The sequence below is a fragment of the Rhinopithecus roxellana genome, chromosome 11, assembly GCF_007565055.1.
Source record: "Rhinopithecus roxellana isolate Shanxi Qingling chromosome 11, ASM756505v1, whole genome shotgun sequence".
Taxonomy (NCBI): domain Eukaryota; kingdom Metazoa; phylum Chordata; class Mammalia; order Primates; family Cercopithecidae; genus Rhinopithecus; species Rhinopithecus roxellana.
This window is the reverse complement of record NC_044559.1, coordinates 50,417,643-50,435,342: the sequence shown is the minus strand read 5'-3', so window position 1 is coordinate 50,435,342 and position 17,700 is coordinate 50,417,643. Positions and strand designations below refer to the sequence as shown.

The 17,700-nt window shown below is 48.2% G+C and overlaps 1 long non-coding RNA gene across 1 annotated transcript in view; it reads right to left on the bottom strand.

The window, feature by feature from the left end:
- LOC115900276 overlaps nt 1-17,700 on the bottom strand; it is an 89,278-nt gene that overhangs the window by 19,179 nt on the left and 52,399 nt on the right. Inside the window, exon 2 of the long non-coding RNA XR_004059927.1 lies at nt 15,174-15,952. This is a non-coding gene — a long non-coding RNA (uncharacterized LOC115900276). The remainder of the gene's footprint in view (nt 1-15,173; nt 15,953-17,700) is intronic.

Here is a 17,700-nt window from a genome sequence, read left to right as displayed (position 1 = left end):
TTGCATTGTTGTTGCAGGGAGGAGGGAGCTCCGTGTGACCCGCATGGCAGGAAGAGAAGAGAAGGAAACCAGCACGTGGACTCCTCCAGTGCCGCCTGTGTCCCTCCCTCCTGATGGGCTGGGTGTACTCTGTGCTTCTGTGCTGCCGCCATCCATCCCAACCATGAGTCCCAGTGAATCTCTGCATGTGGGGGTGATCGGAGGCCCTGACACAGTCCCCGTCCCCTAACTCGGGTCTGGCTATGCGCAGGTGATGGCCCTCTTCCCCAACAGCCTGGCCACGGGTTTTGTCCTGCACTTTTTTCTTGGGTTCTAAAGCTGAAGAGCTGTGGGAGGAACTTCAGCTGCCTTGCACCTGCTATGCCCTGGGGCACCCTGGAGTGGACACCTCCTTTGATTCTGCTATAGAGCATAGTCTGTTCAGGTTTCCAGGCCAAACCAGCCTTCTACAGGATGCCAATCAAAAGGCAAAGCCCCTCCCTCCCAGGAGCTGACCGTGGCCCCTCTACCTGGGAGGAGGGATGATGGCTCCCTCCCCAGAGAGACAGAGCCTCCTGCTTAGCAGTCAGGGCAGGCTGGCTTGGGTGCGAGCCGTGTGCTCGTGTCCCCAAAATGAATAGGTTGAAATCCAACCCTCAAGGTGATGGTGTTAGGAGGTGGGAGTTTGGGGAGAAGACCAGGTTGTGAGAGTGAAGCCCCCATGGATAGAATCAGTGCCTTATAAAAGGCAGACAGAGGGCTCTCTCGCCCTCTTTTCTCCAAGCGAGGAGGATCCAGGAGAAGGCAGCCATCTGCAGCCTGGAGGAGGCCAACCCTGCTGGCACCATGAGCTCAGACCTCCAGCCTCCAAAACGGTGAGACGGTGATGCTGGTGGCTGATAAGCCCTCAGTCCATGGGACTTTGTCGAAGCAGCCCAACCAGACTGACGGGAGCAAGTCCCGGTGCCCTAATAACACAACCTTCAATTGGCCCCAAAGAGAAAACACGAGACACTGAGGCCAGACGGCCCAGGAGGATCATCAAGAAGGGGACACAGGAGCCGGGAGGACACAGGGGAGCAGCAGGGGAGAGGCGAGAGGGCTGCCGAGGCTGGCTGGGGTGTCCTGTCTCAATGGTGGAGGAAGTGGTGGGGAACAAAGGCCTCCCTAAGGGCTCCACGCTAGATTCTAGTTTGCCGGCTACTCGTTGCTAAATACATGCACACATTTGCTGAGAGCTTGACTGTGTTACTTCCCATCAATTCTTTTTTTCCTTTAAGATCTGGAAATCCAATTGGCTAACACAGCACGAGGTCAGCACAGCCAGGTCCAGGCCTGCACTGCAGTTGCAGCCACACCATCGCTGCAGAGCTGACACAGGGATGCCCCCACACAGCCAGGGATGGAGGCCAGTTCCCCAGTGTCGGCCCAGGAGGCCAGGCATCTGCAGAGCCTTTATCTGGGCTGAGGCTCCCATGGATATGTCAACAGCACATCCTCAGGCTCCTCCCTTTGAAGCACACGAGAGAACAGACACACCAGCCCCCCCGGAAGCAGGTCAGGAAATAATGTAGTGGAATAATTGATAACAATGTTGATACATTCCTACACCTTTGGAAACACGTCTATTATCACAAAAAATGCAAACGTAGTCTGAGCTTCTATCAGGGGCTAAAGGAACTTGCCGCCTCCTTTCAACCCACAGTGAACAGGGGTATCAGCGGGACAGCAGGACCCTTCGAGTGTGTGGAATGTCCCATGTCATCCTACAAAAGTGTGGGGCTGAGCGTCACATCCCAGCACGGCACAACATCAACAGTTTCCTGCTACAGTGACCTCCAAAGGAGGCCTGAGACAGAACAGAAGTTGGAGGTTACCTCCAACATCCAACTCACCAAGTAGGAGTTTCAATCAAAGGAAGCCTGTGCCAATATGTTTCTGTGTCCGTTGACGTGTGAAGAAGCTCCTGTGGATGGAGACGGAAGATGAACTCTGTGGTTCTTCCAGCAGGGGACTTGATGGAGGCCAAGTCTTCAAGTCTCCAAGTGAGGGGAGCACAGTCGTGGGTGGGTTCTGCACTGGCTGGGGATGGGCATGTTTTGTGGAAATGCACTCTTTTTCTTTTCTTTTCTTTTTGAGATGGAGTCTCACTCTATTACCCAGACTAGAATGCAGTGGTGCAATCTCTGCTCACTGCAACCTCCATGGGTTCAAGCAATTCTCCTGTCTCAGCCTCCTGAGTAGCTGGGATTACAGGCACCCACCGCCACGCCTGGCTCAGTTTTGTATGTTTAGTAGAGACATGGTTTCACCATGTTGGCCAGGCTTGTCTCGAACTCCTGACCTCAGGTGATCCGCCTGCCTCAGCCTCCCAAAATGCTGGGATTACAGGCGTGAGCCCCTGGGCCAGGCCTGGAAATGCATTCTTAAGGCATTATCATGGAAGCATATCTCCCCCATGGGCTGGAGGAGCCTGGAGAGAAAGGGGTTGCCTTTCCAAGTGGCCCTGTTTATGACAGTGGAATTTAGAATTTGCAGCTGAATTTTCCAAGCTCTGCGATTCTTTCTTTCCTTTTCTTCCCTGTCCATTTCATTACTTGTAGCACAGACAGAAGGAAAAAAGCTGAAGAAAAGGACAAGATGCAAAACTGACCACGCAGATTACTCCTCGTACCTGCCATAAAAATTGCGTGGCAGAGCTTGAAAGAAAAGGCACTAATGAGGTTTGGGGTCATCAGCGGCTCCCTGCCTCCCGGAGAACAATAACCAAGACTTCATCACATTATCCTAAACTGCGGAGGAACCAACAACTAAATGATAATGATAAAAAATAATGACTATTTCCCTGTTAAGTGCTCATTTCAATATCGCATTCTGAGTATTCTATGTTTATGCATTTCAGAAACGAAAAATTGATCATTTATGAGTCAGACAGGTCCAGATACAGGGGTGGAAACATCATGAATTAAGATGACATGTTTCCTGACTCTGTGCCAAGTGTGGATATATTTCGGAATAACTGTTGTGTCTACCATAATTTAGGAGAGAAGGGCCAGTTGAGCCTTCACTGCATAAGGTCATGTATTATTTCACCAAAAGTTACATCTTAGATTGGAAAGTATTTATAAATATTAAGCAGCACAAAATAATCAAGCTATTATTCCTGGGGAATGAAACGTGTTTCCCCACCCCCTCCGTACTGCCTAGGAAATGTCGGAAGATTTGATACAGAAGCCATTATGAGAACATAGTGTGTTTGCAGTTAGACACTTGGACGGAATCCAGACCCCACCACTAATTCAGAGTTGGGTCTTCAGCTAGGCTGACCTGGGCTGCCTCTGCCACAGACAGGGACAAGCCTCTATGCAGAAGAGCCTCCAAGGTGGAGGATTTGAGTCTTTAGCACAGAGCCCAGCACTGAGTAAGCACTCAAATAATGACGACAGGGAGACATTATCTCCTATTTACATAGAACGCAACCCTCCATTTGACATCTTGTACCAGAGTCTGCATGTCTCTTAAAGATGACCGTGGCTTCCTGTCCTCTCTTGTCAGAGAAGCTGCCCCTTTTCCAAGGTAACTGAGTTTGCCTCAAAGACTCTTCTCTTCTCAGAAGCAAAACTCACTGGCTGGCATGGCCCGGCCTGTCTGGTGCCCCCACAAAGAACATTCACCAAAACATCCCAAGCTTGAACCCCCAAGTAACACCCAAGACCCTGATTCTGTGGGTCCCGAGAAGGCTGGTTCTGGGGCCGGAGGTAGCACCGAGATGGAATGGCACATTCGTCATCCTTTCCCCGCTGGTCACTCGCCAGCTACTCGGGCAGTAAGGGGTCCTCTGTCTGTGGTGGCCACGTTCGCAGGAGGTCCAGGTGCCCGTGGGCCTTGTCTTCCCGGACAGGTAGATAAAGAGTAAATGCACGCTCTGGGTAGCTGTTACCCATCATAGGTTCTACTTACCCACTCTTCTAGTAAGTGTGTGTTGTATGTGTGCATTTGCACACACATGTGACTAGCTCCTGATGTCAAAGTCATTGTTAATGATGGATCTGGTCAAGGAAGTGTGGAGGCCTCTGGTCTAGAAGGAAGGAACTGGCTCTGGGTGGTTGACTCTGTTCCCTAGTCCACTGGGATAATTTGCCATCCTAGAATACCATAAACTCCCTTCCATGTGGTTTCTGTGTGTGGCTACTGGAGGGGGGCAGCTCTGGACACCCCCTGTCTTTTCCCCCTGGGGATGACACATGGCCTCCACTCTGGATGGGTTCCTCTTGTCCTCAGACAGTTCCTCTCTGGCCTGGGACTGCTGGACTTTCTCCCACTTTCCTACGACGCTTCTTTCCTGCTTGCACAAAAACAAGCCCATCTCCACACATCAGAGACGGGAACATAGCTGAGAAGGGACTGAAGACAACGAATCCACCGCTTCTGAAGCATGTCCTGCCCTGTTCACTCCTGTCTGCTAGAACCCCCTTCACACACACTCCACGTTAACCTTTTCCTCTTGTGCTTCATGGTGACTTACAGCATTTGCAGACTCATTTCTGCCCCTTAACCTTCGGCTTTTTCGTCTTCCCATCGTCACATTGGCTGACAGTGCCCTGCCAGCTGGCTCCTTCATCCTTTCCACTCTGTCCTTGCCCTTCAGGAAAGGATTGTCTCTTTCTGGCAACAGGAAGGCTGTGTTCAGGAAGAGGGATGCTCCAAGCCACCCTCATCTTTTCCCGCTTCGAGGCTGAAAGACATCAGTTGCCCTGCAAGGAGTCCTGGTTGCAGTTATTGGAAAATAACACCAGGAACCACAAGAGGCTGCCCAGGTGGTGGGGAGGCGCAGACACACCGCTGTTGCTGCTCCACAATATGGAGCTGAAGCCTTTTAAGTGTCTGAATTCACCTTAATTTTTCCAAATTTCATGTATTTTTAGGGCTTTGTATTTTTATATAGTATAAGGTATTATCGACGATGACGATTTTTGTTGTGCTGATAGTACAAAGGAAATAAAAGGAATTATCCATGGGGGCCCTTTGGATGGATGCAGGCTGTGCCCCCAGGAGTGCCAACCGAGGCCTTGAGGCTGAGCCAGGTAGACATGTTACCTGTCACCTGCTGGGCCACCATCTCCCTCATTCATTTTATTCAGCAAATACCTTCTGAGGACCTGCTTCTGCCTCTGTCATGCGCCGATCCAGGCTGTTGTTGAGCAGCCCAGATGGGGGTGGCTGGCAGAAAGTGACAGCTTCAAGCTCTGTTTCCACCTGCGCCCCTCATGCTGATCCCCACGTGGCTCTGCATTCCCAGCTCTCGTCCCTCCTGCTTTTATGGACGGGACATTTAATGAGTCTTTAATCCAGCCTAATTCTCCCCATTTAGGTCACTATCTCCTTGGAGAAGCTGCTTCATGCTTGGAAACAGCCAGAGAAAGCTCTGGCCCTGCCCCCAGACCCAGCCTTCCAAAATCGCCATTTATCCCCAGTTCTCCAGCCGACACCAAGAACTCAGGGAAAGACTTGCTGCCTCTCTGACTGACGACTTCTCCAGGGAAGCTATGGGTGGCACCCAGGCTGACACAGTCACCACAGCTCGCTTGTGGACAGGGGATGGACCCCCAACAATTTCTGTTTCCAAGAGAAACACCAACCCCGTGCTTGCCTCTGAGAGCTTATAGATACTGATATGTTACCTGCATGAAAGCTACCCAAGATTCTATGGCAACTGAGCCTGACTCCTCTTCATTTACCAGCATTTTCCTATGGGCAGCACTAACCATGTGACAGAAGTCCATGAACTGTACGAGCAAATTCACACTGGACTCCTGGGGTTCACTGCGGATCAGTAAAGGTCACTCTATGCCCCAAAGAGTCCCTTAACACCCAGATAGCACCAAGACAGAAGGCAATCAGTCTTGCTCAGCGGGCCACTGGGTCTTCCCAGCCCCCCCCCCACACACACATACACATGCAAACATGCACACACATACATTTGTACACATGCAAACACACATGCACATACATGCATGTGCACACACACAAACACACATAAACACACACATGCACACACACACATATGAAACACACACACTTAAACCTAGAAAGAGCAAGAACAAAAACAGCTACCTGTTCACAGACTTTTCATGAAAGAAGGACCATTAAGATCACTCCATGAGGCGCAGCTTGCAGTGAGCTGAGATCACGCCACTGGACTCCAGCCTGGGGGACACAGCGAGACTCGTCTCAAAAAAACAAAAAGATCACTCCATGATCTAAGACCATGCACTTAAAGTGCCTACTGCAGAGCCTATTGCAGAGCCAGCTGTACAAGGATGCTTCTTTTCTACATTCGGTTAAAAACAGGTCAGAAAATTCACATCTAGTGTAAAATTATTAATGTTTTCCACAGAAGTTGGTATCTAAATATTCAAACAGACCCGAGGCTGTTGTCCGTACACTCCATGTCTTTACTCAGAACAAGGACAGCCCCGTCTCATGTCACTTCTCCCGGATGAGCTAAACCCCAGGAAGCTGAGAGCACCTAGGGCTAGGGCTTCTGCAAGGAGTAACCCTCATACATGTTCACTCCCAATCTTACATTTTCATTTTGCAGTGCAGCTACTCATGTTTCCCAGAGATGAATAAACAGTCTATTTCCTTAAAGGCTCTGCTTGTCCTCAGAGACAGGTGCCCAGGGGTACAAGCAATGGAAACCTGACAGATGGCCAAATCAAGAAATCAAGAGCACTTTGGGGAGTCAGCGATGATTTCCTGCACACAGATCAGCATGGGGGCGGGGCTGAGTGGCTGCCAGGCGGCCCGCTCCATCGCTGTTAATGTGATGTGACGAGGCTGTTTCTCTCCCCCAGTCAGTGACTAGGCAGTCGCAAGAGACTTGACTCAACTGCATAAGTCAGTCCACTGGAAATTAAGTATTAAACAGGGCAAAACAAACCTTGTCTTTGGTGCTGAGACACATTTTCAGAGGGAAAAAAGTCTTTGTGGTGAAATAGCTTCAAACACTTCCATGGCGTCAAACTCTGCGGCAGTCCTGTGGCGAACAAACCCTTGTCCTAATTTCTTTCCCATTATTTGGTTGTATTGCTTTTCCAAGTTGAGACTGGGGTGTAAACAACACACAGGCCAGTGCACTGATGGAGCTCCCCACAGCTGCAGGTGTCTCTCGTGAATTTCTCTTGCTCCTGAGTTCAGACTTCACCCAGTTCTTCTGGAGGATAGGGAATGCCTCAGTTCCCACTTTTAGAGAGTTGAAAGAAAGCCAAATCGAAAGAGTGAAACTCTTGAATCCTCAGAGCAACCCGGAGCAGAAACAGAAATGCAAACGTGTCATTCTGCCGTTTATAGTAAGACTCCCATTATGAAGGGAAGCTGAAATGTTTAGAACAAAAGATTTGCTCAGTGTAAGCATTTGCTGAGCAGCAACTGTGCACCAGGCATCGGTGTTACCAAGAGGGATATGACATGGACTCTGCCACAAAGAGCCTCCATTCGAAGGGAGGAGACAAACCGGCACCATGTGAGACAGGAGGTGTAAGTGCTGAGATAAGAATGGAGAGACCAGGATGGGAAAGACATGGCTGGGCAGTTATTGTCTAACTTAAGTTAGAGGAAGGACGAGAAGAATGCCCGCAGATCCAGAGGGAGTGGAGATGGCAGTGGTTTATGGCAGGGGACCAGCAGAGACAAGGAAAGGAGCCCACAGGTCTGGAGAGATCAGGCACAAGCCACTGTTCTAATCCCAGAGAGTAGCATTGATGGTGGTGGAGCAGACAGCAAAAGACAAAGTTGGGAAAAAGAGCAAGACTCGGTGACTGATTAGATGGGAAGAGGAATGGGTGAGAAGGAGAATTCAAAGATGACATTGAGGTTGGGTATTACATGAATATGATTCCTCATCCAAGACAGAAAGTCAAAGAGAAGGGTCAGTATGAGAAATGTGGCATTTGAGGTGTCATTAGGGTATGGACAGGTACGTCAGCCAGGAGCCCAGGAGACAGATCTCTGTTGGAACTGCACCTCATGTGGGTATAAATCACTGGGATCAGTGGATGAGAGGGTGTCCACGTAGAAGTGGACCACAAATGGAGCTCTATGCCACTCCCCACCCATAGCACGTGAGGAGGGGAAGGGTGGGCTGAGACAGTGAAAAAACTAAAAAAGTCTCATCAGAAACATGTGATGCACCAAGAGTCTAGACAGCAGCTGGATAAGTGCCCCTGTATGGTAATGACACAATTGTCCCTCCAATATCATTCAGCATCTTCCATGATAAAGGGACCAGATGATTGGGTCGCCCTAGTTGGGCAATCAACTCCATCTGTAGGCTTCTACTCTTCTAGGTGCTGTGAGGGACACAAAAGCATCACTTCCAGGGTCAAGGACCCACCATCTAATAGGAGACTAGACTTAGACACATGAAATATATTGATAACAGAGGATGGATATTCTGGATTCATGTCTAAATTTTTCAGAAAGAAAACACACACACACACAGCAGGTTGGAATTTGGTGAGTTTGTAAAGGAAGGGAGGTAAATTATTTAAAGAAATGGCATACAAAGATAACCAGAGGAGAACAATAAACTACTAGCAATAGGGTAGTTTTAAATTCAGCATTAAGAATGATCACATTAAATAGAAATGGTCTGAAAAACAACTAAAAGACAGAGATGATCAGACAATAAAGAAGCATGATCAAAATATATGCAATCTACAAAAAAACTCACTTTGAATGTAGACAAACATACATATATGTATAAAATTATATGATACATATGCATGCTAAATGCAAAAGGATGGAGAAATATATACTGTATAAACACTAATAAAAAGAAAGAGACTTATCCTGCTTATATTAATGCCAGAAAAAATATACTACAGAATGGGGACAATTACCAGAGATAAAGAAGGACATGACATGAGAATAGGGTCAGCTCCTCAAGAAGACATAACAATCCTAATGGTCCATGCGCCTAACAACAAAGCTTCAATGTACATGAAGCAAAATCTGAGAGAACTGAAAGGCAAAAGTACACAGATCTATAAAGAGAATTGGAAACATCAGTGGCTCTCTTTGAGTAATTGAGAAAACAAGTGGACAAAAAACCAGCAAGGACATGGAATATCTAAATAACACCATTAGCCAACTTAACCTGACTGGCACTTATAGGATATTCCACACAATGACAGTGGAATCACGTTCTTTTCCAGATTAAATTAAATATTCATTAAGATAGGCCATATTCTGGACCTTAAAACCTCAACAAACATAAAGGAAAAAAAATCATACAAAGTAGGTTCTCTAACCCAAATTAAGTTAAACTAGAAATCAATAACAGAAAGATGTCTGGAAAATGCCTCAAAATGCTAAATTAAATAACACACTTCTAAATAATGTATGGGCCAAAGAGGAAGTCACAAGGAAAATTTGAAAATATCTTTAAGTGAATGAAAATAAAAACACAATGTTATCAAATGTGCAGGATGAAGCTAGGGCAATGCTTTAACAATAAGGTCACACAGAAAGGAAAATGTCTCAATCAATCATCGATTCTTCCACCACTAGAAAATAGAAAAAGAACAAGTGCAAGGAAGGAGAAGGTAGAAAGTAATAAAGAGAAGCACAAAAATTATAGTTTGAAAACAGAAAAATGATGGCAAGAGAGATCACTGCTCTTTTCACTGTATACTCTCAAGACCTCAAGACCCAAAGCTGGGCTTCCAGCCCAGCTGCTTCCCTTGAACAGAACCAACAGGTCCCTCACGTGCACTCATCACCTTTCTCCCCAGCTGGCTCCTCTTCCTGGGTTCCCACCACCACTCCCCCTTCACTCACCCAAGCCCAAATCCTGCAGGTTGTCCTTTTCTTCTCTCTCTCCAACCTCCACCTCCACACAGGTACCAAATCCTATTAATCATATCTCCCTAAAGCTCCCCTTCCTCTCCATCCCTATACATACCACTCTGTTTCAAGCCTTTACCTTCTAACACCCAGTAGTCAATGGCCTCCTAAGTGATGCCCCAATCCAGCCACCAGCTCAGACTGCAGCCTCCAGGATCTCCTGAAGGCAAATCTGACCAAGGACACATGGTTCAGTGTTTAATAGAACTAACAGGATTGAAACTGGAAGGAGCCCACTCCAAATGCAGGGACGGATGACGCCTAAACTGCTCTGCAAACAACACTGCCAAATGTTTCCACTCTGGCACTTAGGAGAACTGCACCTGTGAATAGTAACTGACATATTTTCTTAAATCCAATACATAGTGCCCATCAATAAGCCACAATGCAGCAATTTCTGTTAAAGAAACCAAAAAGTGGTTTTCAGTCATTTACTTCACACCATGCTAAGACCTTTGGTCTAAAAAGGCAACATAGAATGACATCACATTTGAAAATGTCAACTCTAAGGTCCCAGAGCTGCTGACGCAGGAGGGCCGGGGGCAGGCCTGCAGCAGGCGTCTCGCCGTGCCATACGGGTGGATGCACATGGAAACACATGGGATGCTTCCACCCAACGCAGCAGCTCGGTTTTGGAGTTGCTGTTGTTCTTCTTTTTTAACTGAGTTAAACTGACGATTTAGCTGAATGATCAAGGGTTTCTTTTTTGCTTGCTTGTTTCAGTTTGTTAATTTTGATGGTGGAAAGGCAGTTAGACTAAATTGGTTATCTTAATGTAGGTGTTGGCAGGGAGGGATTGGCAGTCTGGGCACTGTTAGGCCCACACAGCAGCCTTGACCCAGGTCCTAGGATGTATTAATATCTACAGAGCCCAGCGTGCAGGCTACGGCCCACGCCCTGATATACGGTGCAGCTGGTATATCATGATGACTTCACAGGACCCAAGAATGGAAACCTGTGTCTAAGTTATCAATAACCAAAAATAGCTCACAGGGGAAAGGCATTTTTTAAAAAACTGAAGAGAGGCTGGGTGCAATGGCTCATACCTGTAATCCCAGAACTTTGGGAGGCCAAGGTGAGCAGATCACTTGAGCTCAGGAGTTCGAGACCAGCCTGGCCAACATGGTGAAACCCCGTCTCTACTCTAAATACAAAAATTAGCCAGGTGTGGTGGCACACAACTGTAATCCCAGCTACTCAGGAGGCTGAGGCACAAGAATCACTTGAACCCAGGAGGTGTGAGGCTGCAGTGAGCTGAGATTGTGCCACTGCACTCCAGGCTGGGCAACAGGGCGAGACCCTGTCTCAAAACAAAACAAAACAAAACAAAAAACTGAATAGAAAAGGAAAGCGAAGAACCATCAATCTAAAGAAAGCTTTATTTGGTCCAAAGTTAGTTATTTTCACCTTCGACTAGCTTGTACTTAGGTGTCTGTCGTCGACTGGACCTATCTGTTGAGAGTGAAACTCCGTCGCTGAGAGCCCCTGCTACCTAACCTAAAACAACCTTCATTTTATCCAATGTCAAGGGCCACATCCATGGAAGAAAAACCAACATCAGGGGACCCAAACTTCCAGAGATGCCTCCATGGGCAAGGAGAAGAGCTGGAGTTCCCCTGGCTCATGTGTCCCCAGCCTCCCCTGACATCCCCTGTCTGCTCCCTCTAATAGTGGGGAAGAAACTAGGTATTCATTTGCATTTCTGTGAGTCAAGCAGGAGCTAAAGCAGTGTTTTCCGGTTTAGACAGAAATGTCAACAGAGCATTCTTGAACCTGCTGGAGTCTATCTGGATCACAATGGAAACTGAAAATTACATACTTGAACACACCATTTTGTAGCTAAAATACGTGCATATAGCCAAGAACATGGACTCCTTGATGTAATGGTATACGATTCAAGTAATAAAATAGAAGCCAGACTTTTGGGAGATGTGGCCGTGCCATAGACACAGACCCCAAACTCACTCAGGCCTCAAGTCCAGAGCGCTCCACTTCCCTACTCCACAGATAACCTGCAGGACATGGTTCAGAGTGAGATCCCTCAGGTCTCCCTCACCCCACTGTGCCCTCTGTGAATTGCAGTTAGGTGGGGCACAGGTTACCAAAGTGGGGACGGAGGTGCTCTCCGTGTGGACATGCTTCCTGGTGTCAGCAGGAAGTATTCAATCCTAGAAGTCAATAAACAAACCCAATACCACCCTCATCCCTCGCTGCCCTGGTTGAGGCGGAAATAAGAATGGCTTTCAGAATAGCGGGGCAAAAGAAAGGAACAGTATGCCTTCATTCTAAGACACAGAGATTAGGACTTTAATTTAAAGGGGATCATACCCAATTTTGGAGGAAGAAACTGCCAAATAGTCTGAAGGAACAAAGGATATTGAATATTGATCATTTAGATGAACACAGAATGCTAGGTTGCATTTTTTGTAATCATGTGTGGGAAATCTTTGCTTATGGCCTTTTCCTACATCCCAGATCAGGGTTCTCCTTGCATTCTCATTTCATTATGGTGTCCTAATGTGTCCCTGAAGATAACTCCGACCACACTGTGCATAGAGCTCAACAGTAAATTCAGTGCGTTTTTCCCTGAGAACTTTAGAACCAGAAGGAGGGTCTTCAGCGGCCTGGCAGGTGGCTCCAGTGACCTCTGTGGTGTCTGCCGGGCCAGGCCTGTGAGGTGTGGGTTTATGAACACACATGAAGAGCAGATGGGACGTTTTCTTCAAAATAAGTGAAAATTCCTTCCTCGTTATCTCTCTACCCACTCCACCAGAGGAAAGGCCTCACCCCTCCAGGCAGCATAAAGAGAGGGTAGATGTCAGCACAGGAAGAGGCACCTGCCAGAGCAGCCCAGCCTCCATGGGGGACCCTAGGAAGACATGGACAGGCAGCAAGAATGGCTCAGCATGGGCTTCGCTCCAATGACTGGCCGAAAGTGCTGCACTGAAGATCTGAGGAGCCCAGGAGAGGGAGTTACTTAAGCCAAATCCATCAGTCATGAATGTTCCAGAAAGTAGACAGAAGGCATACTGATGAATAAGAACAACGCTGTAAGGAACATGGCTGCACTGCAGCCGAGCGGGCATAGGCCGAGGTAAATATCCTGTGTACTCAGCGAGTTTCGAGCACAGGTGTGTAACTCCACTTGTTATCACAGCCATGTAGCCATAACATGGAAGGCCATCACTTGGCTGTAAGCCACGACTGTTTGTAAAAGGTATAACTGCCCTGCCTGCACCATACAGGTGCTCTTGGGCTCGGCTCAGTTCTTGGGCATGACTCCACACGGTTCTTGCTGCTGGCACCCAGAGAAAGAGAGAGCCAGAGCTGTCCATCTTGCAGATGGACCGAGGGGAGCCAGGGCACGGCATGGCTCAGCATGGTTCCACATGGCTCGTGGTCATGCCCAGAGAGAGAGAGTTAAGCTGCTGACCCTGAAGGCAAGGGAGAGCTGGCCGTGCAGCTGTGCATGGGAGCCGGCTGCTGAGAGGAGCCACAGAACCGGAGCAGACAGCCGAGATAAAGGCAGACAGTGTAAGAGAGCTGCTGATGAGAGAGCTGCTAGTGAGAGAGCTGCTGAATAAAGCCACGTCTCATTTACCTGCTGTCTCTCGAGTGTTCTTCCAGCTCCCTGCACCCTGACCACCCACTCCCCTCAGACCTCAGCTGGGGCTGGAACCTGACTCCTACTTTCACGTACTTACTGTGTGCCAGGCAGTGTGCTCAACACTTCCCATGCACCAGCTCCTGACTGCCCAGTGCTGTGGGAGGAGGGCACTGGCATTGTCTTCTTGACACAGACAGGGAAACTGAGGTTTAAAGGGGTGAAGTTCCCTGCCTGATGTTACTCAGCTGCTACCTACCAGAGCCAGGGTTCTGACCAGGTGACTTCCACAGTCCCTCCTAAATCCAGGGCCCTGAGAATGGAGCTATTCAGCCAGGGCACTGCACAGTACAGGGGAGTGGAGCCCTTGGCACCATCTACAGACACTGACCCCAGTTGAATCTGGACACATGAATTGGTCTCTCTGAGTGTCCCTGTCCTAGGCTGTTGGGTTTGCACAGAGATCTGACCTTGGCCTTCTTCTGTCAGCTGCTCCAGATGACCTCATCTGCCCTTCGGTTTTATCCATTGCCACACCATTACCTCCAAAGGATCCTGACCTTTAACCTTGCCACCTTTAATCCTGACCTTTCCCACAATCCCAGACCCATATTTCTAACCATATATGGAATGCCCAACAGGTGCCTGAAACTTAGCTTGGTTAAAGGTAACCCACCTTATTCCCCCAAGTCTGCACATCACTCTCCTCAGCCATCAGCCATCCCAGCCAGGACCCACAGTCACCCCACCCCACCCCTGTCCCTCTCCATGTCTTGAGGCTGCTCTAGAAATATCCGCCCACCCCACCTCACCCCCACCGCTGCAGTGTGCATCTCCATCATTCCTCATGGCCCATCACCGGAGCCTTCCACCTGTGTCCACTTCAACAGGGCCTCCACACTCAAAGGTAGCTACATCTTGTGATGTTGGAGGTGGGCTTTGCATTGGTGAGAGGAGACCACACACACACACACACACACACACACACACACAGGCATTCAAGTTATATGGGGCTCCTGACACAGAAATGCTAAGGTGATCAAACCACCCAGTGCACAGACAGATGCACAAGCTTCCCTAGTTTCTGAAATCTCTAATGGAGGCGGGGGGGGGGGGGGGGGGGGGGCGGGAGGGGCACACAGCTGCTCTTGATATCACCACAAATTAGCAAATTAGGGTCTTAATAGACTGAAGAACCTAACTCTTCTTGTATCAAGCTTCCTTGATGCTGGGAGGTCTGTACCACTAATTATGAAGGACTTACACAAATCATCTTGCCCTTCATGGAAATTCTTGCAGATCTCAAACAATGTCATGGTTCTCAAGGCTCATGAGGCCTGCATCACTCCTCTGACTCCAGGGAGCAGAGTCAGGGCTGGGGCATCTTTAAATAGCACCTCCAACTTCCTGGCATCCCAGAAAGCTCCCTTCCCCACGGGTCCTGTGTCTCACTTAAGCCTCTTTTAGCTGGCAAGTTTGCTGTTGAACCGGTACCAAGACCTTCATTGCATCCCCCAGGATCTGATAAGTGGGCATTTGTCAAGAAACTGTGAGTCTTATATGTATAGTTTCTATAATTTGAAACTGATCAATGACTCCCATTAAGTTTCTCTATTCTTTTTCTAGCATAATTATATTTTTCACCCCTTTTGAATATCACCTTAGACCTACAGATACTTACAGATTCAGCTGTAATCACCAGGGCCTGTCATAATTTTGTTTCTGAAGTTGAAATTGCCACATTACTTGGTGATGTCCCCTCAACTCTGACTCCACTGTCACCATCTCCCCATATTTGAGTGCATCCTTGTTTTCTCAGAACAGATGTTCCAGGCCCATCTTCGGTTCTCTTCCTCCAAATGTGGGAGTCAATAATTCTTGAAGTAGCCCTGGTTCCTTTTAGCAGAAAATGGCACGAGACGCCCACATCTGAGCCCCAGGAGGGCACAGTAGATTGTGTCACATCAGAGCAGAACAAGCTTCCCTTTTTAAAAGGCTATAGTTTCATGTTGATATTTTCCATTTACCTCTCTATTTACGGAGCACATCCGAGGGCATGCTCATTCCTCCTTCTGAATAGACTTTCCGGTCTTTGTCCATTGCCTTGGACACACTGTTACAGAGCCTCACATCAAGAAGGGCTTAAAAACTACTGTGAAGCCAAAAACTGCAAGACTTCACTTTCTTGTCTCTGTTTGACCCATGGGTCAAGCACCCCAGACTGAACTTCAAAGTGTGAAGTCTAGACAACCTCCCGTCATCACCTCTCAAGTTTCCACTGAAAGAAAATGAAATTCCATCCTCTTCAGGGCACAGGGTATTGAGAAAAACTTCTGAAGCTATGATAAAGAAAAGAAAACTACAGACACAGCACCCTTGAACTCTTCATTCTCGTGAGCCGTGATATCGTTGCTTGTCTGTTATCTCATGTGGGTTGGTGTGCATTCCAGTTTCTTTTAACTGTTGGATAAATACAAATACTTTACCAGTCCATCATCACAAAAAAAAAAAAAAAAAAAAAAAAAAAGCACTGTCAGAAAATACCACAAGGTAATGGTCATGAATCTATCGCAATTTTTAAAACTTTACCAAAAAAATTTAAGATTACCATATCATTTGCATAATTATATTGGGGTTCTAGAAGCACCAGATTACAAAAGATATCCAAAATTATTTTCATTATATTTTTCAATTTTAATTTTGTTTGTTCGTTTGTTTGAGACGGAGTCTCGCTCTGTCACCCAGGCTGGAGTGCAGTGGCCCAATCTCAGCTCACTGCAAGCTCCGCCTCCCGGGTTCATGCCATTCTCCTGCCTCAGCCTCCCTAGTAGCTGGGACTACAGGCACCTGCCACCATGCCTGGCTAATTTTTTATATTCTTAGTAGAGAAAGGGTTTCACCATGTTAGCCAGGATGGTCTCAATCTCCTGACCTCGTGATCCACCCACCTCAGCCTCCCAAAGTGCTGGGATTACAGGCATGAGCCACCACACCTGCCTTTTAATTTATGTTTAGATTATATCTATACAACTTCAGTCACCAACCAAGTTAGAGGTATAGTTTGACGTTTCTCACAGAAACTGACATAGGAACTTTGGAACATTACAGCCTTGGAAAATTATTGCACAAAACATCCAAATAATTGAATGGAATGAAATATACCAACCCATACCCCTAGTTTTGTGTAATAGAAATAAAATTTATCTGGGTAAATTGGTAGATAGAAGGCAATAAAATACCAATTACGGGTACAGTCCTGCCAAAATCCAACCCAGCCCTGAGGCACTGACATTTCCTCTTGGATCTAGATGGGGCCAGGGAGCTGGGGTGTCCCGACTTCCCACGTGCTGCTGCTGCTGCTGGTCCTTGCGGCTCCCCCAGGATGTAGCTGTTTCCTACAAGCTGTCACTTGGGGCTGGCAACAGTGACCGGCCCCATTCTGTGTGTCAAATAAATGCTGGATGATGAGATGTTCCTGGGGCAGTGACCACTTGCTGAGCACGTTCACACCTAAAATCATTTAGGCAGGAGAGGACTGGGAGTGTGGAAGGCTTTGGCTGCCTCAGGAAGGGGTCAGAAGGCTCTGCTTTGGGAACTGAGCTCCCCACAGAGCCGTTCTCCTCAGAGCCCACACCTCCCTCTTGTGAGAGTTGGAGAACACCCCTCCCTCTTCACCTTGGATGACATCCCTCCCTCTTCACCTTGGGGAACACCCCTTGCACTTCACCTTGGATGACACCCCTCCCTCTTCACCTTGGGGAACACCCCTCCCTCTTCACCTTTGATGACATCCCTCCCTCTTCACCTTGGGGAACACCCCTTGCACTTCACCTTGGATGACACCCCTCCCTCTTCACCTTGGGGAACACCCCTTCCTCTTCACCTTTGATGACACCCCTCCCTCTTCACCTTGGGGAACACCCCTCCCTCTTCACCTTGGATGACACCCCTCCCTCTTCACTTAGGAGAACCCCTCCTCCCTCTTCACCTTGGATGACACTCCTCCCTCTTCACCTTCTCCTGCCTCCACCCCTCCGACTTCCCTGAGCTTGGTTGGGTCTTGATTATGTCAGGGTGGGAGTTTCACGCCCCTTTAGTTTGGGGTTGCGGGGACAAGCACCAGCGAGGCCCCCTGGGCTTGGCTCCCCCAGCTCTGAGGGAGCCTTCACCTGCCCCTCCACCCACTCCTGCCTGTCCAGCTGCTGGGC